Genomic DNA, 27419 nt, shown 5'->3' on the forward strand with positions numbered 1-27419 from the left:
AGTTAGTAATATAGTTATGACGCGTGAGCTATGTTGTCAACTAAATTACAATTTCATTATCTATTTTTAAACAGATTCGTATTTTAAAAACTGAATTTTTACCCATTATTAGGAGTCAGGTCTTGTTTGGACGGGGCAAGAACTTTTAGATTATTTTTTGAGTTTTTCATTCACTTATATGTATGTACAGCCAGTCAAGCAGAATCTCTCCGTAAAGTTTAAAAAGTACGATTAAACTTGAAGGTAGACATTTTTGAATTTCTCAGAAAATATTTTAGCGATGAACTGTGCTATTTCGAATCTTTTATTTGCACATTGGAATTAATCATATTTCTTCAGATCGATTCGCAATCAATCGTATTTGACGAAGCACATAAGTCAAATTCACACCTAAAATCAATAGCCATGAAGCTGAAGAAAGACCGACAATAAAAGTTAAAATTTTTGTGATATTCGTTTACAAATATCTGTCCATTCCGTGAAATTGGATCCCAAATCGAAGAAGCTACATGTCTTAATTTAGTCGCGTCGTGAGGCCATTTGAGTGGTGTGTTTTACCATATACAGAAAACCTCTCCTTTACGGACACGGATGGGACAAAATTTGTCCGTAACAGAGGGGGGTCACCGTTGATCAGGTGTTTGAACAGCATATTTTTATTATACGAAGGGAAATTATCATTTAGCCATAAAAGAGGGGTGACCGCATCTGAGGGGTGTTCGTTAAGAGTTTTACAGAATTCTGAGTACTTCTTAAATGCACAGTACTTCTAAATTATGCTTCTTAAATGCACAGTACTTCTAAATTATGCTTCTTAAATGCACGGTACTTCTAAATTATGCTTCTTAAATGCACAGTACTTCTAAATTATGCTTCTTAAATGCACAGTACTTCTAAATTATGCTTCTTAAATGCACAGTACTTCTAAATTATGCTTCTTAAATGCACAGTACTTCTAAATTTATACAATCGGAATGAGGGTCTTTATACAGTTTATGTAATTGAGTGATTGGCAATAAATTGTCTTTGTTTTTGGGTTATTTATCCAACAAAAATTGAATTTAACAGCATAATATACTATTATTCTGCTCTTATTTCGTTACCATATTTGCGTTTGTGAATTCGATATACCCCTCTTAACGGACACCCTTCTCTCTTTAACGGTCAAATAATAATTCCCCATTGTACAATAAAAGTATGCATTTCAAACCCTCTGATTAACGGTCACCCTTCTTTTACGGACCAATTTATTTTTTTGTCCCACCAGTGTCCACAAAAGTGAGGTTTTACTGTATTTTCTCTAGGGGATTCATAAAACAAAATATTATAACACAGAAGTGCAAAAAATATATCAAAAAAAATATCTTTGATAGCTTTCATACAATGGTATCGAGTTGGATTCTGCAAGACAAGGGAACCCAAATAAGTGATCTTCGAATATACGTATACCCACGCGCATATATTTTTCTTTGTCAATCATAACACAAAACTAACTTTCTTCCTTGTATGCTCTTGAATCGATTATTTCTATTCGGATATCATTTGGGCTTCTCATTCGAATAATTACTTTCATAATAGATATTTATTGTTGTCTCTCTGAATCCATTCAAAACTACAGAGAATGGGTTCGTGGAATAGTCTCATTTCTATGTTTTCCCTTTCAGTACCACATTATGAAAAAATGAAATAATTATCATGTACATTTTTTTGTATGTCATTTTAGCTCTAATTAAGGCATAAAAAAATCACAAAACTTGTTAGTACACAACGATTTAATTAACCTGGTACTTGAAATTTTCGTCAGCACTATACGCTTACAATAAAAAAAAAATATCTATTCAAAAATATTGAATGATACATAATAATGAATATTTATTTTACCGCAAGGAAAGCCATAATTTATTTTGTGCATTTGTTAGGGAACATTTTGTAAAGGCAGTGTTTTCCTGCATTACACAAAATAATAATGCAGTTTTGCGGGGCGAAATTATATTGAAACATACAAGGAAAGGGGGGTCGGGCTTTAAAAAAATACACTAGAGAAATGGTATATATATATACACACATGCATTGAGTATATGTTCTTTGCCCCCCTCCCCCGGAAAAAGTTGAAATGACGGTCCTGTTGGAAGTTGTAATATGGTGATATTGACGCATCTCCAATAGATCCTATTAAGATACTCAGATTTTTTTTTTCAAATGAAATTTTTTTTATCATAGTTGAATTTTTCACACTATTATTAATCTATATGAAATTCGTTTAATTCATTCTGGAGAGTATGGATATTAAATATGTGTAACAGTTTCTCTTAGAGATATTCTGTCAAGTAACGCTGTATCAACACCTCTCGTTCAGTGGTATATTAGTTGTAAACATAAAATTTTCTGCCAATCAGAATGAAAGCGGGATAAGCCAATGAGTACAATCGAGCTTTTCTCATTCAAAAATGAAACACCACTAATATATCCAGAAGAAAATATCATTCGGGTCTTGCCTTTGATATACGTATTTTGCCTCCATATTTACCTGCGCGTTTGAATCGGTAATAACTTGATTTCAATGAAACTAAAAGCTTCAACATGTATTTTCGAGCATCAGAAAAACTCATAGTAAAACAAATTAAGGTATGCATATTTTGTGGTATCTCGAAAAAACCAACAGAATGTCTCTTTCTTTTCAAGTGAGCCACAACAGTTGATATACATTGGGTATGATGACATATATTATGCTAGAATTTGTACATTCCTAAGAGTCTCATAAGGTATATTTATTTTTCATGCTCACCATTCTTTGTTACAGATGAACGCATCGCAAAATATACACTGATATAGCAGAAACATCGAGGAAGCCAGTATAGTGGTAAAGCGCAAGCAGCTCTAGATCTGAAAGCCCCAAAAAGAACGCAGCCGTTTTTCCGCAAGAAATCTGGAGATTGAGGGACTAAGTTAAAGCGACACACACAATTCATCGCAGAGCAAAGCTTCCTGAAACGTAAGCAAACAAGATTCCGGTTCTTTGATGCATCGCAAACAGGAAACTCTCGAAATTTTGTTTGTTCTCTGCTGCAGAATGCGATGGAGGGCTTGACAGATCCTGCACTTAGTTGTTTGCGAAAAGATTGATGGGAGCAATGCGGGGCAAAAGTTGACAAACATGTGAGCATTAAAAGAAGAGGCACCTAAATTTTGGACCTCGGGGACACATAACGCTGCCCCCAATATGAAAAATAAGAGAATACACACACACAATAAACCGTTTAACCTAAGTTCACATTCTAACACTCCTTTCTAAACGCTAGAAAAAATTAAATTACACTTCGCCATTTCGGAGACAACATTTTCCGATTTGTGATAAATAAAAAAAAAAGATAATCGCTGAACAACATTCAGTTTTCCATGTAATTCAAAGCAAATAATCCTATGCTCACATTTTTTTTTTCAGTAATTTAACGTTTTTCCAAGAAATCCGTGTGATCTGTCCAGGAAAATTGTTAGAGTTGGCGCACATTCATGCCCGAACCTTGATTCGAACTCAGATCTCCACAGCCAAAGACTAGAAAACTAACTAATCGAATGCCAGGCGGCAAATGAGATTACTCGAGAGGTTACTCGGATGATTTTATTGCCAATGAGATTACTCGGGAGATCATTCCAGAAAGCCCTACACTGAATTGAAACGAAAATGGAAGGAACATGGAAGGAGTGTTTCAGTATCTCTCAACTTTATTACTAAAAAAATTACGTTATAGAACTAGGGTGTTTTGTACTGTACTAACACTGTAATAAATCTGATATTTTTGCGCACTGCCAATCATTGGTGCACACAAGAGAGGTGTTATTTTGCAAGTAAAAACGTAGACCCTCTACCCTTCAGAAGAAAAAAATATTGAAATCTCCCCCGAGAAAATCCAGCATACACCTAATGCTGTCAATATAACCCAATTTTTCTCTTTCTCCTATTAAAGCGTATATGACAACACATACCCTATTCACCCTTTAACTAAGCCATCACTCGAAAGTTTAGCTTCCCAAGACAAGAATAATATTCATTTTCAATTAGCCGACACCAAGTGCTCACCAACTTTCACCACTCTTTCAAACACAGAGAGTATTTAAAATAGTTACTAGATGATGGGTGCAGTTGTCCGTTATTGTTTTCTAACGCACGGATGATAATCATTAAAGCTTGAGTTACTGAACTCAAGTTCTTCACAATAAAATTCATAAAATTAATATAATACATAACTTTTTAAAGCGTCAGATCCCTATGCTGTATGTTGGTAGTTAGTCGAACTGTTTCAGAAAAGTTGAGAAATGCCGCTTTGAAGAATCATAGCACATTAGTAAATGTTGCTGAGGAAACTAAATTTCAATATGTGCAGCGTTCTGCCGAGACATGAGCGAACATTAAATTGCACGTATCTATTACAATACGTGACATTTCTGGCTTCGTGTCATTTTCTGTAGTGTAGGATGAAATATGTTAGTGTTGCAGCAAGGAAAAATAATTGGATTCTTACGACTCTTATCTCTCTGATTCATTCGTAAGATCGTATGGTTTCGGAACTCGAAGTTTTCACAAACAATACCACCCCTACTGCATTTGTAAAGTGATATTCGTCGAAGATAATTGGTTTGGTAGCCGATTACCCATATACACGTGTCTTAATCATGTCCATACAGTGGAAAAAAATTGCATGGTCATACAAATATCCATTCAGAGATCGTTATTAGAAAAAAAAGAAATCTACAGATTCCGTCAAGCGCTAAGCATTTTTATTCAGCGGTCTATTCAATGATTCAAAATTTTATACGTTGTCCCCGTGCTTTTCAATCCGAGAGATGATGTTAATTCCTGGGATAAGATTTTGTAATGTAGCACATTACAAGAAATGGAGTCTGTAGAAAAATAATATTTACCCGCATTTCAGATATCGGATAAATAACAAAATCAAGTTAGTATAACTAAGCTGTTTAGTATAACTAAAGCTGTCTGTCTCACAAGGAAAAACTCTTATTTGCTCTTGTCTTACCTTGTTTTGAGACAAGATGAAAACCTGAGAGATCATTCTGTTATTAGACTGGTCACAAACAGTAGAAATTTGATTAGGGTAGTTACAGCACAACTGGATTTCTATAATGCATCCAGAAAAGTTAGTAGGACAGGAAGGAGAATAACAATTACATCAAGTCATGATGAAAGAATCTGGAGAAATCCAGTCTTCTAAAATGAGTTAATAATGAGTATAAAAGTAAAATACTGTATTCCAAACCAAATGTTCATCTACGTATTCGATTTCTTGAATTCTCACCAATTATTCTTAAATCAAAAAAAATAGCATTCTCAAAAAAATTTCTCTTAACATATATGGTTACCGTTCGAAAACTACGATACCGAAACAAGTTTCACGGTATTAATCAACAACAAAAAAACATGCAAGGAGCTCGGCATTTATTTTTTCCTATGATGGATTTAATGATAAATACGACCTCGAGATTTTACCTCAGCATATTATCGGAAAAAACTGTCTCCTCATTATGAGCTACAGGAGTGAAACTCGAGATATAATATATATATATATATATATATATATGGAAAAAATAATCAATTTACTTTTTTTTTCGTTTTCATGCTCCTAACATACCATTTTACAACTTCTCTAACTACAGATCAGAAAATAATTTCCTGGTATCACGATTCACAAACATTACTCAAGAATTTCATACCGATGTTAGGGGAAAATAATAAATGTATACCGATGAGATAACGCATATGCGTAGCCATCTATACGAGATGCAAGAAGAAATGCAACGGACAGATTTATCAAGGAATTTGTTATGACCAAAGCAACGAAAGGAAGACTATGAGACGCCTTTCCGGGACATAAAAAAATAACCAAGAGAAGCCCCGAGCGACAGATAACGAAATCTAATGTGATAGGTTTTCCCCTTATAACGTTATAAAATCCGGAGCTTTTCACACATACGCGCTTTACGACAGAGAATTGGATTAGGGAAAGCAAAGAGTTTTGGAGGCCACTCTTCGTCTTTTCTTTTTCGATCATTTTTGCCTTGCAAGCACTAAGTATATTTATTTTTAGCTTTCAACACACACGTTGCTGTCATAACAAAACATGTATCAATCTGGAAGTAAAAAGAATAAAATTACGAAATCATAACACTAACCACACAGACAGTTAGCATTGAGTGACAGTCGATATTCTAGAAAAAAGAAAGGTAACATAAGAATGAAGCGAAAACCTCGTCTCTACGTTAGCACATCGGATGAGGGGTCGAATCACTGAAACAAGAAAATTTTTGTCTAGTTACAGTAATACCCCGACTTACGCTACTCACAGTTCCGCTATTTCGGAGTTACGCGATTTCCTGCGAGAAACGCACATTTCTGAAATTCAAACACAATCACTGGATTATTGCTGAGATAGCAGAAATTCGAAAAAAAATTTAATCAAGTAAGGATTGTTTTATTCGATCAAAAAATCATATGTAATGAAACTCCACTGACTTTTGAGATCTATAAATAAAGATTAGGGCTGAGAATAGATTAAAATTTTTAACTGGTTAATCAAAAAATTTTAATCGATTAATCGAATATCTTTCGTAAGTATACAGGGTGTTCTGTTAATGGACCGATAAACTCAGAGGGTTGTTAGTAGACATCAAGAGAAACAAAAATTGCAACGGAACATGGAGTAGCAAACCACGCCGAGAAAGTGAAAATCGCGAAAAACGCATGCAGGTTTCGACGTCACGCTGGAACGACAAAAATATTTATTTGATTAATTATTACAAGAGTTGTTGGAAGTGGCGGCCTGCGTTTCACGACGCTGCTTACGTCAGATATGGTGAGCGAACTCATGAACGCATTAAACGATGAACTGACATCCACCTTTCCTCTCCTCTGGACTCAGAGCCTGCATGCGTTTTTCGCGATTTTCACCCTCTCAACGTGGTTTGCGACACCATGTTCCATTGCAATTTTTGTTCCTCTTGATGCCTACTACCCTCTGAGTTTGTCGGTCCATTAACAGAACACCCTGTATAATATTGATTGATGCTATAAAAATGTAATTTATTCATTTCACGCACCTATTCGCTAGATGTAAACAAGTATAGGAATAGAGTAAGAAATTAAGGCTGCCACTCTTGAAGCAATTTAATACTCGTATGTGGAACATATTTTGTTAAAACATGGAATTTTTTCATTTGAATCTTGTGGCTTTTTTTTTCTCGATTATTTTAGGTTAGTCATTGATTTCGAAACTACTTTTGATCATACTGTTACTTGTTTTCCTTCAAACCCTTCCCAAATGGTGCTTGTGAAGAGAGAAACTGATACTTACAAGAAAACGAGCAACTACTGTACATAGTGGAGACAATAAATTTTGATCATCATACTCAATTTGAAATTGAAATTATCACAATTTTTCGTTGAATGGACTTCCAATGCCGAAAAAATTTGATCAAAATATTGATTCAAATGTTTTTAAATATGACCACTAATTGAAAATGTTATATATATTGGTACAATAATTTTGACATTTAATCGGTTTCATTAAATAAATTATCAAGTCAACTTTAAATTCATAAACTCAATAATTATTATTATCAACTTTTTACTCAAATTTTAATCGGATTGATCGAGTCGATTAATTCAACTAAAATTTTTAACTGCGATTAACCGACCCGATTAATCGGACCAGCCCTAATAAAGATGTAAAGTTTGTTGTTATTTCAGAAATGGAATCCCAAGTTTGTACGAGACTCTTTTTTGCAGAGAAAGTTACAATTTCATACCTGAAGTCTAACGTTCTTGCCAGTCTTAAAACAAAATTTGTTTAATGTGATGCTCACTGAGGACCTGGTCTAACTCTCAAATTCGTCCCACAGGTGAAAAATTTGTTTGTTTTTCTTCTGTCCCAAAACGCAAGCAGCTTATTTATTTCGATGGAAAAGATGTCAAAACATTCAAAATGTTTAACACGTGACTTTCATTTGCACAAATTTTAGGGAATACCTTTTCAAGAACCGGATTGCAGCCACAAGGCAAGTTAAATTTTATGAAATGATAAAAAAGCACCATAGTAAGAAGAGAAAGGATAGGTGTTTTTCCAAAATTTTTGTCCCAATTAACCAAGTTAATATTACAGTATATGTATTTGTATGCAAAATCGTAACCCGGCTTAAGCTGTTATTGTCGGTCCCACCTATCGCGTAACTTCAGGGTATTACTGTACTTTATAGAACAACGAGATTTGTTGAAAATATGGAAATTAAATGTTCCAGATAATCTAATAACAATATCCAATGAGACATTGAAACGACGTCAAAATAATAAAGACCGTCAAAAAATCCATTCTCCCTTTTTTTGAATGAGAGTTTTGCTCAAATTTAAAAAGTTCGAATTATCAAAACGTCTCGGTATAAAATTGTCATGTAATTATTAGAGCTAGAAAGAGCAGTAAATCAAAACATTGTTAATTCCATATATAGCATATTTCAACACCATTAATCTTATCAACATTCACTTGCTAGCCCTTGATATAATTCTCGAAAGTACGAATAATATTTTTTGGTGAGTATGAAATTTTACTGAAAACAAAAAGGCCTGTGGACGGACGTGAACGACTGGCCGTAGACCCCGACTTATATTAAATGAAAGCAACGATGTTTTAATATCATGAAAACAAAAAATAATTCAGTTGCGGTACAGCTAGAATTTTTTTTTCGGCTGAACAGCCCTTACCCAATTCAACAAGTATGACGTGTTACTTTAACACTTCTTCCAGAAACAGAAAACTAAAAAATATATATATGGAACTGGATGCCGCCCTCCAGTGAAAAGAAAACAAAAGCAAGTGGAACTATCACAACCTTTGTCATCAAATACCAGATAGAAAAGGATTGTCGACCGTGACCTCAAGGTATACTGCTCTGTTGTACGCATCAATGAACACATAGACGACCAACAACGTTAGCTAGAAAGTTAGCTCTCAACAACAGAAAAACTTGAATCAGATGTGATGTACTTTCACTCCTTACAATTCATGGAGACAAAGTGCCATTGAAACTACGTAGACAATAGCTACAAGTCATAATTGCTTTCACCATCTTCTCTATGTTTTCTTTTCATACTTGTTTCCCTAATGAGGATTTCATAAAAAGGTGTAAAACGTTTATAATTTGACTAGGAAGAGATAAGCACCCTACCATTTTCTACGTCCAGGTTTCTAGAATTAACGTCAATAGATGGAATGACGCCTATAGATTTACTACAATGAGCTAATTGTATTCAAAACTTCATCACAAAAAAATTATGATTTTTTTTGCATAGATAGCGGTTTTTATACTGTTACAGATACGTACTTTAAATATCAAACTTTAAAAAGGTATCAAAATTTAAATCAAATCCCATATTAATAAACAAAAAATATTACAGAAAGTGGATAAAAAAACTTTTTTAATACGTGTTCTGAAGCGACATTTTATTTTTCAAGTCAAAGACGTATTTGAAATGAGAGCAGCAAAAGAAAATCTAAGATTTTTTCGCGCAGAAACGAACGAAAAAGCAAACTGTAGAAGAGAGCAGGAAAAATTGAAAATTATAAGGAGAATTTTTCTCTTGAGAAATTCTACTAACATAAAAATTTTCAATCCTTCACATTTAAAAAGCAAAAAAAAAAACCATACACACAAAAATCGAATCCAATACCTGATAAAGCGGTCAGAGAACGGATTTCCGAAGTTTTCTGACGTCTAAATGTCATGACTACCTGTCCCACAACCAGAAACGAAATAAAATGAAAAGGGTTAGCTGTATATAGACGCGTGGAGGTGTCCTCACACAAACATAAAATAAGTAACAAAGCCTTTTGTCAATAAGAATTTAAATACCATTATTAGGTTTTTTGCTAACATTGTTCACGTTATATATATACGGTCGGTTGAAGTTGGTTTTCTGTGGTTCCCAACTTCAAGGCGCAAATGCGAGCCGATCTCCCCGTTAAAAAGTCTCGCCACAGAGAGCAACAGTCCTACAACGGTAAATCATTCAACCATAACACTTCACTCATAGTTAGTAAAACTGGGGGCAGATGACAGCACTACACATAACAAGCATTACACAGAAACAAACTTTACGTCAGGTTGCACTACACGTACACGCACATTCCCGCATGTACCGATTCGTTGGGGGGTTCCGCGGAAGGGGGGGGGTTTCATGTGTGGTGTAGCAGTAGTAGGTAGGGGCTCGGGGATCCATGATGTTCTTAAGTCAGCCACCTCGTTGGGCAATTTGCCTGTTGTGGCGTGTATTTGTATTTGTATTTGTACTATGAATGAACAGCGTTACTTTATCTATACGGGGTCATTCAAGTATTACGTCAGCAACGATGGGGGGGGGGTGTTCCGATTTGCTGACGGGGGGAAGGGTTTGGATGATGCTTACGTCATCAACCACCCTTTATGAAAATATGAAATTTTCTTAATGGCATCTTACTCGGTGAGCCAAAAACGAGGAAAACCTTTCGATAGCTTGTGGGCACCTAAAGTAACATTCCCCCATTGATAAGTCCCCTACAGAACCACTTTAGTGATCTCTAAATATTTCGCGGATCCAAGTGATCTGGAAATGCGTCCGGGCAGCCGGGATGTCAGAGTTTTGCTGACAAGGCGGGGTCAAAAATGGCTAAAATTTGATGACGTAATACTTGCGGCCCCTAATGAAGAGAGTGGTTGGCATTCACGACCGGGAACTAATGTAACTTTTCGCGTAGCCATGTCATGGTCTAGTCATTTTGATAGCAGATGTTTCATAAACTACTGCGCTACCCATCGTCAGTGCAGGTGACGGGTGGGGAGACTATACGATCTGCTCGGAGGTACGTCAATTACTGCTGATGATTCGGATGAAACAAAGCTAAAAAGGCCTGTTTACACAAAATAAGTGATTAAGTAGTTAACTAAATTTTGAGTCAAGTGCTCTAAAATCTGTCTCAACGTAGGTCATAAAGTAGGGAATGCTCATTGGATAATACATGTCCACTCCCACTAGCTCATGCGCATAGTGCCTACTTAATCGAAAAAAATAGACCGGACCCTATTCTACTTAAGCACTAAATCACTCACTAATTAAACCCATATAAACGGCCCTTAAAGTTGCCATACATTACAAAAAGGGCTTGACTTAAAATTTAGGTAACTACTTAATCAATTAATTAATCAATTTGTATTGTTGGTGTGACGTGTAACGAGTAGTGTTAGTTGGTGTTAGTTTAACAAAGCGGATCCAGATTGGTCGGGTGAGGCTCGGAGGCTTATAATTTATTTACATGTAGATGGCATCATATTGAGGAGATTAGTTTCGCTATTGTCTTGATGTTGGTATGTATTTTATAAAGCTGGGTGAAGATTTCAGTGGCTTTGGAGCTTTCAGGCGAAAGCTTTTCTCAAACACCACGGCATCGAGGTTGAGGGGAGCAGCATAGCCGTAACTAAGATTTTTGTCGGGTGGCCCTTTACTTCCTCCACTCTAAATATATTTTATAGTAGAGTTTTATTTGCATTCTCTAGGGATAAAAATATTTTTTTCTCGATGCCCCAACGTTTTGAAATTTCATCTTCAACATTGTTCTGAGAAGCATTGAAATTCGAATGAACCACCAAATTTGATCCTTACGGACAAAAAAATTTGTCCGTAAAAGAGAAGTGTCCACATCAGAGGAGGGTTCCTGTTGAAACTGTAAAATATAGCATTAACAATAACTGAAATGGTTCTTTGTTTGCAAATGAAAGAAATTCTGACAAAATAAGATGCGTTTAAAGGCATGAAAGTACATAATTATTGGAGAGATACAGAATTAAAATTACAAAACTATACTGAATTTACATCTTTTGGAAAAACTGATAAATCGATGTTTGGTGGGTTTTGCTGCATATTCCAACTGATTCAAATATTGGCCGCATGCGGCTGCGGGCCAGTTGTGTATATATCCAGCCAGGTGCATATATCATTGGCTAAATATCCCTAGTTAATTTTTAGCAATTTTTTACTCTATTCTTCATACACTTCATCACTGACATCAAAAGATGCACCTACAATTTCTTAAGTACAATTTCGTGACGAACACGAAAACGATCCAACTAATCGTACACTACTGCGTCTACGGCAAGTTCTTCTGTCTTCGGAAATTTATTTTTTCTTGCTTGATTTCGGTTTTTTAGACATTTTTCTTGCCAATGATTCCCTTTGCTGTGTCCTCCCGACATCTAATTCATTTGCCAGAGCACGAACTCCCCATTTTATGTTATTCACTATACTCGATGACACCATTTTTTACTCTTCGGAATCTCTTCTCTTAGTGGTAGAGAGCGACGATTACTAGAGCTGGCCATTTTAAACATTGTGAACTCATGTAAAATATACGAGTACAACCAGAAAACTGACACCAAGATTGCAGAACATTAGCAAACTTCAAGCCAAAATTTCATTGAAAAGTAGACAAAAAGTGGATCAAATATTAGAACTTGTGCTGCCATCCAGTGGGCATAATTTGAACCAAGATTTCAATTATTGGTGTCCTTATAGGGGTTTTAGTTCAATTGAATGAATGATGAAAATGGTGTCCGTAACCTATCTGAGGGTGACCGTTAAGCAGGGGTTCGAAATACATTATTTAAATAGGTTTTTTGACGGGATATTTGTATTTGACCGTAAAACAGGAGTTTCCGCATCTGAGGAGTGACTGTTCACGTGGGTTTCACTGCAATACGAATAATCCTTTCTTATCAGATCCTTTCATCTCCGGGGAAAAACCAGATTTACGCGAAAGAAGAGGTATTTCCGTGTTTTCTTTTTACTATCATTGGGCATTAGTGAGATGATAGAGTTCGAAAATGACTTCGAGACAGAGATGTGAAAATGCATTGATTTAGTGCAAAAAATGAAAGAATTTTTTTAATTTTTCGGGGTATATAGTTTTTCGAGAAACAGAGGTTTGACTATCCTGATAGAGATGGTTTTACGTTATAAGATTTTTTTCTGCAAAATCAAATTGTCGCAAAAATCTGTAAACCGCCAATACCGAATGTTCATCGCCGATTTCAGTGATGTATTGCAAACAGAATGTTGAACTTCTTCTGAACTAAAACACCGATATTGTTTACTGTGGGTTTTTTCGAAAGCTGGTGGAATGGACACGTTTTTGGTAAATTTGATCATCGACTGCGACTAGAAGATTGTATGCGGAATTGGCTGTTACAGATTTTGAAGACACTTTCATTTTACACTTCACCTATCTTTCAGTGCTTGTAGCTCGCCATTAAAGCCATATAATTTTAATGGAAAAGGTGTCACACTTTATAGGGTTTTTTCTGCTTTTTCCAAATATGTAAAACTAGAAGTGTCTTCTATCAGAACTTTCAATTCTATTTGACTATATATATGTGCGAGTTTATCCACTCATTTCATTCATTTTCTTCGAAATAATTTTGCATAAATCTAAATGCTCTATGTATTTTAATCCTTTCAGCGGTATTTGCCAGAAATCCTGCAACCTTAAAAGGCTCTTATTTTGGCAAAAGCGGAGATTTTGTTATGCCCTTTTCTGAATCGAACATTTTTTTAAGAACATTACGGATCAGTGAAAAGAATCACGCCGAAGGGAATAAGTTGAATTTTTCCATAATATTTCAATCTTAATATTATAACTTTTACCATCACAGTTTTAACAACCCAGGGCATCGGGCTAAAGTTGATTGAAGGGAACTTTCAATTACCAATATAAAATCAGTTCGCGCTTGTAACCCACACGTGGGATTTAAACAAAAAATTCAAAAATGTATCGAAGCATGGAAATTATAATAGTAGTGTTTAAAATCACCTGAAATAAATTATATGAAACTCAAAATTCAGTAACAATTAATCTGTGGATAGAATTCCTATTTTATTCACTTTCTTTGCAAAAAAATAAATGCATAAAATGTTTTATTGCCTTTGTTTACTGCACTTAATCCGAACTGTTCAGAATACGCAGTGGTATAAAACACAATCGTTATCATTGAAGACCGGACGCCGAATGGCTGAATTTTCAACAGTAACATTCTGAAAATATAAATTAATAAGCGCGTTATGTTATTATAAAAGACTTTATAATACAATTTTATGATCCATGTTAATATTCCTGTTAAATTGAACTTTGTGTAATAAAATTTGAATCATACGGGAATTTTCGGATGAATTTTCTGTAAATGCAGCGATACCATTAAAAAAATTAGAAAAGTAGGACGGGGGTGGGGGTTACCCCCATAGACACAATAATCATAGCATAATAAAAAAATGAAAAAAAATTAATTTTTAAATTTTTCATAGCACTATTCAATATCCTGTAAAATTGCCTCGAGCCAAAGCAAAATGACAAAAATGACTCAATTACAAAAAACAATCTTTGACCAAAACGGGGTACTAGCAACCACAGATAATTGTTTTCTGTTTCTCCTCACAATATAAATTACATTCTTTTTTGGAGTCTTCCACAGTCCAGTCCGTCAACTCTTTTCGACAATGCACAGCAAATTATGAAGAATTTGTTTTTCAAGAATCACGATCTTTCAAGACCAGTCCCAAAAGAACAGCGCAAAAAATGTAAATTACAATGTCCGATGTAAATGAGTCAAGGTGAACCGAATTGGTTTTATTGCGTCATCCATCCTTTAAAGGGATCTTTTCACATTTTACTGTTTAGTACCAATGTAATCGTTTTTGACAAATGAAGCATTTTGATTTCCAGCTCTTTGCTGAGCATTCTAAATATTGTTTATGCCCCTAAATGCCATAAAAATAAAAAAGACAATTGAAAGCTGCAAGACTAGAATAGGCCTATGTATTCATCTGCTTTGTAATGCAAACTGTTGTTTCACCTCTACACAAAATGTGGACCATAATTTCGCATGATGAGTGTTAGTTACGGTCCAAGACCATGAAGTGGTAAATTCAAAATTACTTTTTCCATCCAGACAAATTTTCAATGACTACTCTACTTGTTGAAAAATTAATAAACCAAACGGGCCACATAACCCCCCAAATAACCTTAAAAGCAATACAATTTCTGCTTTGGCAGAATCATTAATTACAACTTAAAAAAATTTGTAATATTTGAAAATATATCGCGATTATTCCCTCCTCAATTAAAATCAATTACACGAATTTTGTTGATAGAACTTGGCAAAATTAGAAAGTAGGACAAGAGGGAGCCCTGATAAATATCTATTTCCATAAAAGTTTTTTAAAATAGATATACAAAAATGTAAGAAGAAAATTACAAATACTTAGGTTTTCAGTTTTAGTGAGAAGGAAAAACTGAAGATCTCATAGTCATAATGCAAAATGTATTTCAAAAGCATATACTGAAAATTTTCTTTTTCAAACGAGATTCCTTCGAATTTCGACTGCGATTCGAAAGCATCCCAAGTCTCCATATTTTCATTTTAAGTGGTTAGGTCAGGAGAATGCTGTATTATAACGATATAAACCTCGATTTAACGTAAAATAAAATTATCTGGGCAGAACACCATTGAAATCTGCAGTATTTGCTCATAACTTTTACAATATAATTGAGAAGTCTCTTTTCTCAAACCATGGAACTGGTTTTGTTTTTTTAATAACGTTACAGAGTTCGCATATCCATTCACTAAAATAATGCATACAAAAAAAATGTTTGGATGCAAATAACTTTTTTAAGGAGACTTGGGGGGAAAAATTGAGCACAGAGGAAGTTTTCCTTCACCCGTAAAAGGATTTAAATCACCGTCATACATTATCAGCTATGCCAATCCCCGTTCATTCATAAAATAACAGCATTAAAACAATCTAAAGAAATATCTACTCATAACCTCAACAGAATGTGTATGACTTGGATGATGAATGATCATAATGTTTACCAGTGACTTATACTAGAAAATATATCTTTACAAACCACTTATTGGTAGTTGACAGTTTACTGACCTATGATTAATAAAAAATAAAAAACGCTCCAGTGCTTCTCACAACTACATGTTCTTTTGTTCATAGAAATACTATAAATCACATTTATGTCATCTATGCGTATCTTAGAGAAGTCTGAAACCAGTCATATTTCAAATGTAGACTGATGACTATAAGAATAAATTCGTATAACTCTCTGGCCACACATAAATATAGCTGCGACAATTCTTAAAATTATCCCGAGTCCCCTAAGCTTCTTAACCTAAAACTTCAGCAACTGCATTTGCAAAAAAAATGGTAAAGTATCGATCATCATCTTCTATAGACGTCTGTAAAAAATGCTTCGCTAATGTTTATTCACATTTAAACTACAGTACTACTAACGCATTTTTCAACTTTGACACGAACAGAATTTCTTCAACCTAAAAATCTACGCCAATTTTTATTACGTCAGAGAAAACTTTCATTATGAAAAAAAAAAAAAAAAAACATTTTTACGTTATAAATTTCAAGTGGACTAAGACATGAGAAAAGTCAATATTCTTTGAAAAAAAGAAGAAAGTCTCGACGTAGAAAACCAAAAATTCCTTTCCTAGTGACGGGTACCCTGACTTTAACCAATATTCCAGAAGAAAAATGAGTCACAATTTAATAAATCTAATTTATTAAGCATATTACTGTGAAAAAAAATTAATAATTAAGACTAACATTTTTCATCAAACAATGTGTGTATCAGAAAAAAAATAAAAGATACTCCAAAACATTTGCACATCCTGTTCTGTAGTCATTCCCCCCCCCCCCCGATATAATTATGTTTTAACTATATTCATTGTGTAACTCAGCGACCTGTTTATTCACTGTGTCAATTTCGGTCATCAGAAAAGAATGTTTTTTTGCATTGTTTAATATGTTCTGTTGGCATAAAGAATTTTTCCTACCATGACTTATAGAATCTATAAGCATATAAAAAATTTAATTCTATAACTTTTTTTAGGAATAATTTTTTGGACATGCATGAACTGCTCCGATAGAATGATGGGTAGCAACATTTTTTTTTAAAGTTTTATCTAAGACTGTTTAAAAATTAGCTGTTGGAGAACGATGGACAATCTACAATTAATCATTTCATAAAATATTTTTCCCGTTTCAGTAACGTTCGATTGTAACCGGATTTTCCCCCGTCAAATTCAATAGAATGAAAAAGTAGTAAAATAAATGTCCTCGCGACAGCTTTGAGAATCTACCAGCCAAAACACAGTAAATGCAATGCATCGGACTTTCTTGAGCGGTCTAATCGTAGAAGTGAATAGAATCATTGAGAGTCTTCAAAGTACTGTATAATGTTATAACGTCCTTCTCCTTTCCAGGGCCGACTTAAGAGCATCATGGGCCCCCGGGCCTAGTGATTTTTTTGAGGCCCTACCTGGCTAATTCTCGAAAATTTCAACCTGTTCTCATTTTTATGAGGCCCTTTTATCTTGAAGTGCCCGAGTAGGCCCATGCGTTAAAACGGCACTGCTCCTTTCGGGTTCATAGACATGTTTTGAAATATGAATTTTCATCTCTACTATGCTGACGCATCGGATTTCACACTACATATCAGATATTTACCAAATTTTGATTGTCGAAAAGTTAAACTTGCATGAAAGCTTGAAGCTCACAAAACAAAAAAATGGAACATGCCAGTCAGAAATTCCAGTTGAAATTTAACCCCTTCACGATCACAGACGAAATATTTCGTCCAAACGCTAGTGGAATAAATTCGATCCAGTTCTCTGTGTTTTCTTTCCTCTCTTCTCAACATCGCAGATTTATTGTAACCCTATGAACCGAACTTGTTTTCTTTCCTCTGTTTTTTCTATACTCCTGTTAGTGATTTTCCTCTACATCTTTCTGCTGAAAAAAGTAAGAGCGGAAGAAATAAACGTAAAACTCTCACGTAGGGTGAGAGTGAAAAGAGAAATTCACTGTTATAATCTCTTATCTACCTGTCTATTATATTGTTTCTCCTTTTCTATTTGTTTTTTTTTTACTTTCTTCTTTTCCCCTCCTTCTAATGTGTGGTTAGGTTAGGATAAAATTACCAGATTTATCACCGATTCGCTAAACAGAGATCATCCAAATTTGTTGCCAAAAGATTATACGTGAAGGGAATTAAAGAACAGTTTATACCAGTGTTAGTCAAACTTTTGCTTACCAACGCCTATTGTAAGCCCATGAATCGTAGCTTATTTAATCGCGTTTGCGCATGTTGTGATGCTGCTTTCGTAAATATGTGGTCAATAGCGTGTTCGTAAACTAACCTTTCTGTCAATCAAAATAGGTAAATTTTACAGTTAAATTTTTGATGATGCATGGGCCATCTATATTCGAAATAAGTTTTCGCGTTTACATGTTGAAAGTTCACGGATACTGAAAAAAAACGAGCAATCGGGGAAACTGGAAAGCACAATTAATCCTTGAGTGATCGTGGTCGAAGACTGCAAGCCGTGACATAATTCTTAACCAGCTTCCTTTTGGCAATGTTTGGGACCTTTGATGGGATATTTGTCTGTCAGCCATCCTGACCAGTGAAGTACGCAGGAAAGAAAGGCACATGGATTTCGTACCCCCCCCCCCCCAAAGACGATCAAAAATTAAAAATATGTTTCAATATTTTTGGAAAAAAATTAAATTTCAAAAAGGAAAATACTTTTATATTTTATTTTAATCAAGTTCTGTTAAATGCTTTTGTATGAAGGGTTCAACAGCTGGCTGATGTGAAGTTAAATCCTGGTAGAAAATCCAACTGCTTTTGCGAGGAATCACGCCCATGATCCTCACGGGTATGGAGTGTTTCAGCAGAAAACCACTTCTCTCACGGGTCCAGGTTAGCTACTGCTTAGTTATAGCAACATTTAGAAACAGAAACTTCGAAATCTTGAATGTAAAACCACTTAAAGTGTAAGGCGATTTTTAAAATTTTCCCGATCCGCATTATAACTGCCACATTAAAAATAAAAGCGTGTTAAGAACCAGATATACACTGAAGAGCCAAAAAAACTGGCGCACCTGCGTAATATCGTGTATGGCCCCCGCGAGCCCGCAGAAGTGCCACAACACGACGTGGCATGGACTCGACTAATGTCTGAAGTAGTGCTGGAGATAATCGACACCATAAATCCTGCAGGGCTGTCCATAAATCCGTAGGAGTAAGAGGGGGTGGCGATCTCTTCTGAACAGCACGTTGCAAGGCATCCCAGATATGTTCAATAATGTTCATGTCTGGGGATTTTGGTGGCCAGCGGAAGTGTCTAAAGTCAGAAGAGTGTTCCTGGAGCCACTTTGTAGCAATTCTGGACGTGTGGGGTGTCACATTGTCCTGCTGAAATTGTCCAAGTCCGTCGGAATGCACAATGGACATGAATGGGTGCAGGTGATCAGACAGGATGCTTACGTACCTGTCACCTGCCAGAGTCGTATCTAGACGTATCAGGGGTCCCATATCACGCCAACTGCACACGCCCCATACCATCACAGAGCCTCCACCAGCTTGAAGAGCCCCCTGTTGACATGTAGGGTCCATGGATTCATGAGGTTGTCTCCATACCCGTACACGTCCATCAGCTCGAAGCAATTGGAACCGAGACTCGTCAGACCAGGCAACGTGTTTCCAGTCCTCAACAGTCCAATGTCGGTGTTGTCGGGCCCAGGCGAGGCGTAAAGCTTTGTGTCGTGCAGTCATCAAGGGTACACGAGTGGACCTTCGGCTCCGAAAGTCCATATCGATGATGTTTCGTTGCATGGTTCGCACACTGACACTTGTTGATGGCCCAGCAGTGAAATCTGCAGCAATTTGCGGAAGGGTTGCACGTCTGTCACGTTTAATGATTCTCGTCAGTCGTCGTTGGTCCCGTTCTTGCATGATCTTTTTCCGGCCGCCGATGTCGTAGATTTAATTTTTTACCGGATTCCCGATACACTCGTGAAATGGTCGTACGTGAAAATCCAAATTTCATCGCTACCTCGGAGATGCTATGTCCCGTCTCTCGTGCGCCGACTATAACACCACGTTCAAACTCACTTGAATCTCGATAACCTGCCATTGTAGCAATCTAACAACTATGCCAGACACTTGTTGTGTTATATAGGCGTTGCCGACCGCAGCGCCGTACTCTGATTGCTTCCATATCTCTTTATTTGCATACGCATGCCCTTACCAGTTTTTTTGGCTCTTCAGTTTATATCGAGGTGACCGAAATAAAGCAAATCTAGTTTGACGAGATATCTCGATATTGTCGTTGTAAGGGTTAAGGTTAATGCATGAAATACCCCATGGATCATTAATAGGATGTCATTTATAGCAAGTCGTTCGAGAATCGACATTTCATTTGTAGTAAATACTATGGCACAATTTTGTACTGGGTATACATAACATCATAGGACTATTTTAGTTGATGTATTAAATGGTTTTTCAGACGAAGCATTATAAGATAAATTTGTCTAATGTAAGGAATTTTTTACCGAAGGCATATTCGGTCGCAAATTGGGAATGTAATCTTAATCAAATATCCATTAGTCGAATGTCTCTCATTATGTCTCGAGAAATCCCGATATCATGAAAATCGCAAAATAAAAATGAATTGCATTGAGTTCTATAGAGTCGTAATTTGTAGCTTTAACTGAATGTTCGAAGGAACTGATATGATATTCAAAGATACGAGAATTGAATGTTGTTGAAAATGAAATTCCTATGTTATATTGTGATAATTAAGCAGCTATTCGTTTTGCTAAAAATAACAAAACTAAGCATATAGACATTAAGTACAAGTTTGTATGTAAATTGTTGAATGAGAATTTATGCCAGTTGAAGTATGTTAGTTCGAAAGAACATCTCGCAGATTTTTTAACTAAGCCACTTGTTAAAGAGAAATTAAAAAATATTGTTGATGAACTTTTCATTCATTCTTCGATTCGATCGATGAGGTTGATTGCTGGTATTCATGTTTTTGCTCTATCAAATCCCATGTTGAGTGGATATGCAAATGTAAGTATTACGTCTAGTGACGCAAAGAGAATATTATAAAAAAGATTATGTGAACTCTGATCAGACGGAGATGGGTATGTCGATTGATAAGGTATTTTTTTCCTTTGTTTCAGTTACTATTGAAAATGTTATTTTCCACCTTAGATTAAGCATGAAAAAATCCATGTCGTTATTTGATTTAATTGTTTTAACATTAATTATTTGGAGGACTCATATAGCCTCAGGACCCTGGTTCCGGCGCCAATGCGTGCATGGAATTTTGAAACTGCGCCAAAGATGACTGACATGTGGTGGGGAGTATGATATTTCGAAGAATAAATAAATCGATGGCTCTCAACCTTTGATAGTCCGCGGCCCGATTTCATTTATTTTTGTAAGTGGAAGGCCTGGTCAAGAAACACGAATAACGGAAAATGAACGGCCGCAATCACTCGGCCCGGTATGAATGATGTCAGGGCCAGGTGGTTGAGAAACTGATATAAAAAATAGTGTCTTAAATCTTACCCCTTTGCTAAATTATAGAGCTTAAAAATGATCAAAACTCTACGGACGGGCGATCTAATTCGATAACGTTGGCTTGAGAAAAGGATTTCCTTCTAGACAACCTTAAACCTTTCTCACCCAATTTTTCTATCAATTGTATAGCATACGCTCTAGCTCTCGTTTATTTTCGGTAAAAAAGTTTGGTGGATTATACGTAATTATCCTAACAAGGAAACGCTTCATAAGCTAAACTCATAGAATTCTACAGGTGTTAGTACATGGCTCAAAATATGTACTGTGAAAAAAGTAGCTGCGGAATTACAACAGAAAAGCTGTAAAAAATGAATACAAATCAACATTTTTTAATGCCAAATGCAACCCTACTTGGCAAGAATTCCGAGAATAATAGCAAATTCTTAAATGAACTGTCCGTGTTTCCTCCGAATGAGTTTAAATCTCTGTTGTAAAGTTATTTTTGGGTATTTTGCATTCAAAAGTGTTTGAAATTGAGTTTGAATATATATATTTAGTCTAATCGTGCATTTCCTACACTTTTATTTTACATAAGTGAAACAAATTAGCAAGTTGCAATAGGTTTTCGTTTTGTTTAATGGGGGCTGAAAGTCTTGATGATACAAGAAAAAACGTGTCGCACGAGATTCGACATAGAGGGGGGGATAGGAAAAGGTTAAAGTTTATACCTTCATACTCTCATCTAAGGCCGGTATTACACTATAAAAGTTTGATAAAAATCCCTTTTATAAAACTTGAAAAATCTAACCAATAAGGTTATTGGTTACATTCTAGAAAATGCAACCGGTGACCTTATTGGCTGCATTTTTCAAGTTTTATAAAAGGGATTTTATCAAACTTTTATAGTGTAATACCGGCCTTAAAGCGAAAACATTTCTTTTCAAAACTCGTGTATTGGACGTGAATATTGTGTTAAAGTATTAACGTACATAAAAATCCCGGCAATCAAGCATTTAATAATCCCAGCATTTCGAAGAGACATGCTTAGATTAACTTGAGATTATATGTATACTATTCAACCACTTTTTAGTTCAACAATTTTTTTTTTCGAATCCCAACTCGTTCGATAGTTTAGTAACGTCATCTCTGAATCAAAAAGTAAGCTATAGTAAGTGAGACATGATGAGTAGAAATGCATTTATGAAAATGAGGTGCCCGTACCACATCTCAGCAAAATGGATAAGTGGTTTAAAGGAGAGGCGGGTATCCTCACTAAGATATGGTCGAGCAATGTTCATATTCATTAGTTATGAAAACAAAAATAACTATAAATGCTGCCAAAAAAATCATACGGTAGATCGAATATATACAGTACAACTTGGTTAATTCGAATTTTGGATAATTCGAACTTTATGAACCTCCTTTTGAGTTTCATAATTTAATGTTAAAATTTCTTGTTTAATTCAAATGTTTTGGATAATTTGAAGTTGGAGGGAAAAAATTATGATTTTTGTATGAGAAATTTAGTTTGGAAAAATTCCACAGGAAATCACTTTATTTTACTTAACTCAGTTGTTAAACAACAAATTTTCAAAAACAAATAAGAGAAAACCAGAATTTTTAAACATTTAACTCTTTCTTCACAATAATTTAATGCCCATTTTAATATTGTTCAGCTGGAGTGCATCGAGAATGTGTCCCACTTTATACTGATTATGTTGTTCAACGTCAAATACAAATACAACGCCACAACAGGCAAATTGCCCAACGAGGTGGCTGACTTAAGAACATCATGGATCCCCGAGCCATTCTTTGGAGGCCCTACCTACTACTGCTACACCACACATTTTCGTAACGGATTATCATGAATTGATTCCGTAAATCAGGCTTTGAGCATGGTCAAAAAGTTCTGCAGTGATACTGCCTTCCAGTACAGTGGAATAATGTAGCAGCTAAGATCAATTAATATAAATTTGGAAAATAGTTTCGTAACTGATAGGATAATAATTATCAATTATTAAAATTTTATGTGAATGTAGATGATTAAGTTGCAATTAGTAGTCAGTTTGCGAATCCAGTTTAGATTAATTGGATAATTACAACTTTTTTTCAGTGACTTTTGACTTAGAACTCACTAAGTTCGACTGTATATCAGAGAAAAATTTTTAGGTTGAAACGTAAGCGGATACAGGCTCTTCGAACGGAGGGGGGGATTTTCCACCTCAACCCTCCCACCTATGCTAATAATACAAATTTTTTGGGGAAGGGGGCAGTCACCCTTACCGCCCCCTTCAACCCCTATGGGTTGAAACGAACTCGGAGATATGAAGTTCTATATACATTTATTTTTTCAAGTTTGTTTTCGTTATTTGTGTAAGCCATATATGACACTGTGGCATATTAAAAAAATCAATTTATATAATCGTAATGTATTTCATAATTTTCCAGCTAAAGTTGAAGTAATTGTATTCAATGACCACACTACTCACCTTATCACGCCTATTTCACAGTGATGTCGTTCGCATATGTATAACAAAGAAGTCTCCTTCAATTATTTCCTGCGAATCTTCCCAGCTCGCACAAGTATCACAAGCCATGCAAGTCAAATCCGCTAGTCCACCTGCTGGTTGTTTCTTTACCGGTCAATACGGCGGCGTTGACGGAAACCATGTAAGGGAAAACACGTTTAGAGGAGGCTAGTACGAATTCCACCTCATCTAACCGAGGTTTGTGTCCACTATATGTGGGGCTTGGCAGTGACTGACTGAATCTGGTAAAGACGGTGATGGCCTTTCTTTTCCAACAGACGAGACTAGCTGGAAAGAGGAGGAGATGGTGGAATGCCAAAAGAAAAGAAGGGGAGGAAAGAAAAAAGAAACCAGAAGAAAAATAGGTTTGATACAAATTCCGGTGAATACTTTTGTCAGGGTTGCAATCCATCGCCAATCGCACCAGATAATCGCCAAATATCGTGCTACGAGCGTACGTTGCCGAGGGTGCACTTGAAATGCGGTTTTCCACTCTTTAACAATTTGGTAAACTTTATTCGCACGTGACACAAACAAATCACGGGTAAAGATGAGTAAATAGTTTGCGTGCATTTCTATGGTTGTATGTCAAATCAAAGATGGGAAAGCACACAAGGCAGTGATTGTAAGTGATTAAAACTGCGTCAATTTGAAAAATACAGTACTTCCAAGAATAAGGAGAGAAAAAAAATATTAAAAAACACCGTCGTAAACCCTGCCAAGCAAAAGAAACAAATTCCTGAAATAAAATCATAGGCGGAGATAGACTTGGAAGTCTGGGGGACACGATGATGATGTCAATTCATATATACATCAGATCTGTCGACTCCACCTTTGACGCTGGGGGGGGGGGGGGGGCGTATCTCCGCCCATGAATGAAATTATATGAAAAAGTAACAAAATATATAGAAGAATATGGTATGTGTGAATATGTATTCAACCCGAAGAATATAGAAGAGTTTGTATGCAATCAAAAAACTGAAATGTATTTCCGAGCTATCTGTCAAACTTTCTGCAATTTAATATGAAGAAGAAACTGGAAGATATCTAAAAATACTTAAATTTAAAAATTGAAGAATCTTACACATCCATCAAACCATAACAACATAAATGAAATACACCAAATAAAAGCTTTAACTTTTGGTCTCACAAGTTGTTTGTATGCTAATTTGGTATAAAAAACATCCTCGTATAGGACTATTTAGTGATGTAGAAAGAGCAGCAAGTTTTCGAGACGTACGCACGTGGATTAGATTTTACATGACTGATGGTACGCTAAATTTACTTAGCAGAACTAAATTCCAAAGTCCACTAGACTGAAATGTCACACCAAGAAATTTTAAAACGTCGCAAAAAATTCGGAGGAAATTTGGATAACTTTGAGCAAGACGACAACAACCGAATGTGATTGAATGGACTTTCGGAAATTGAAAAATTGTTTTCGAGAAACTATTTGATAGCTTAAGTTTTGAAAGTCCTGTATTATTGTTTGTTGTATATGTTCATTCTTTTATTAAGAAAAAAAACTTGAACTTATAGTATATTTCCATCCAGCTGCATTGTAAAGGCTATAGAATTCTGATCTTGATGAATTCGGAAAACATACTCGTATATATTTTCAGAAATCTCATCTTACCAGGAGTTGAACTTTATATTTGTCAGCGATAGTTTTTGGAAGTAACACAGAATCTTCATTTGACCTTTTGTACAAATGCTTTTGTTTTTTATAACCGGGAACCCCTAAAAAGCTCTTGCAGAAACCCAGTTAGAAACCTATGATCTAGGTCTAAACAGTAATTTCTTTACGGTGTTTCGTGAGATCAGTTAGATATAGGGGTGCCACGAATTACATATTTGGGGATAAAATAAAATTTAATGGTATAACGAATGTGATTCTCAACCGTTGTTCACATCACGCTAAGGTGCCATCGAAAAGCCTCTAGATCGAGTAGAAGCACCACGAGATATTTAAAATTCTGATTTAAATTCTGATTCTTAATGAAATAACTGCTCTAGACTGCAGGTCCCAGTCTGATAACTTTTCTGTGCATAGCTGACCATAACACTCAAAAAGAACCTTTCATATACAGGGTGATCAGCGAATAAGCCCTTATTTCAAAATTAAATATCTCTACAACAAAGATCAATGGAATTATGCGGTAAACGGTACGTTTATTAGCAAAACTGTAAGAATGTTGTACAGAAATTTCGAAAATTTAGTTTAATTTTTTTTTAATTTAAAAAAAAAAAAAAAAAACTGGAGATTTTGGGGTTCCGAAAATCCTCATTTGTGTGAAGAGAAACCACTGCATTCGCCTAAAGTTACTGCATGGGTTGCGGTATGCGCCAGAGGCATTATCGGCTCCTTCTTCGTGCGAGAAACGATTACTACTGAACGTTACGTTACAATTTTGGAACAAGCTGTCAGCACACATGGCGCATACAGCAGCCCATGCAGTAACTTTAGGCGAATGCAGTGGTTTCTCTTCACACAAATGAGGATTTTCGAAACCCCAAAATCTCCAGTTTTTTTTGTTTTTTTTTAATTTTTAAAAATAAAAAAAAAAACAAAATTTTCAAAACTTCTGTACAACATTCTTACAGTTTTGCTAATAAACGTACCGTTTACCGCATAATTCTATTGATCTTTGTTGTAGAGATATTTAATTTTGAAATAAGGGCTTATTCGCTGATCACCCTGTAATACGCGTAACCTAAACTTACAAAGGAAAAGAAAGTTAAAATTACGATAGTTTTTATTATCAGGTCGAGTTGAACTTCGTAACAAATACTAATGACATTATTTAATCAACATTACATATGCAGAGCGCAATTTATAAATCCCGTATATACTCGTGTATAAGCCAAGATTTTTTGTTCAAAAGTTCGTTCCAAAATTTTATGTGTGGCTTATACACGGGTCAGCATTCACGGAAAAAACACTTAAGGACCACAACGCGGGTCGGGGGGGGGGGGGGTCGGCTTATACACGAGTATATACGGTAGTTCTTCCTCAATCAAGAAAATAAAGAGATATCATAACTGTTACCTTAAAATGATGTGATAATTAAAGCAATTTTCATGGTAATCCGATTAATTTCATGAAATATGTGAATCAAAAAATGGTAACACCATCTTCGTGTAATTCTTAATAACATTAAACTTGTATTTATCAGAAGCTCTAAGTAAGATTGAAGATAACTATGTGACATTAAGTTCATTTCAGATTATACATTAGCGCGGTGGGTCCAGTTCAAACAGCTCAAGAATCTTTCACAACACCGCACAAATTACCGAACAACCAATTGCAAATGTTTATATTACATGATCTGCGCGCTAATGTATACGCGCCTTAATGTCGAAATACGATCATTAATGAAAATTGGAGAGATGATATTGATAAATAAAA

The 27419-nt window shown here is 35.4% G+C and overlaps 1 protein-coding gene and 1 long non-coding RNA gene across 3 annotated transcripts in view; both read right to left on the minus strand.

Annotated features, from left to right (window-relative positions):
- LOC149085548 (SH2 domain-containing protein 5-like) overlaps window positions 1–27419 on the minus strand; it is a 139114-nt gene that overhangs the window by 91561 nt on the left and 20134 nt on the right. The gene's annotated exons all lie outside the window — the stretch shown is intronic.
- Window positions 13944–24315, minus strand: LOC149085550 (uncharacterized). Its single transcript, XR_016192860.1, has 2 exons — window positions 23972–24315; window positions 13944–14122 (listed from the first exon to the last, which is right to left on the minus strand). It is a non-coding gene; the product is annotated as an uncharacterized LOC149085550 (long non-coding RNA).

The sequence above is a fragment of the Pholcus phalangioides genome, unplaced genomic scaffold (assembly GCF_987345545.1).
Source record: "Pholcus phalangioides strain wild (caught in Gottingen) unplaced genomic scaffold, Ppha-v1.0 ptg000007l_1, whole genome shotgun sequence".
Classification (NCBI taxonomy): Eukaryota; Metazoa; Arthropoda; class Arachnida; order Araneae; family Pholcidae; genus Pholcus; species Pholcus phalangioides.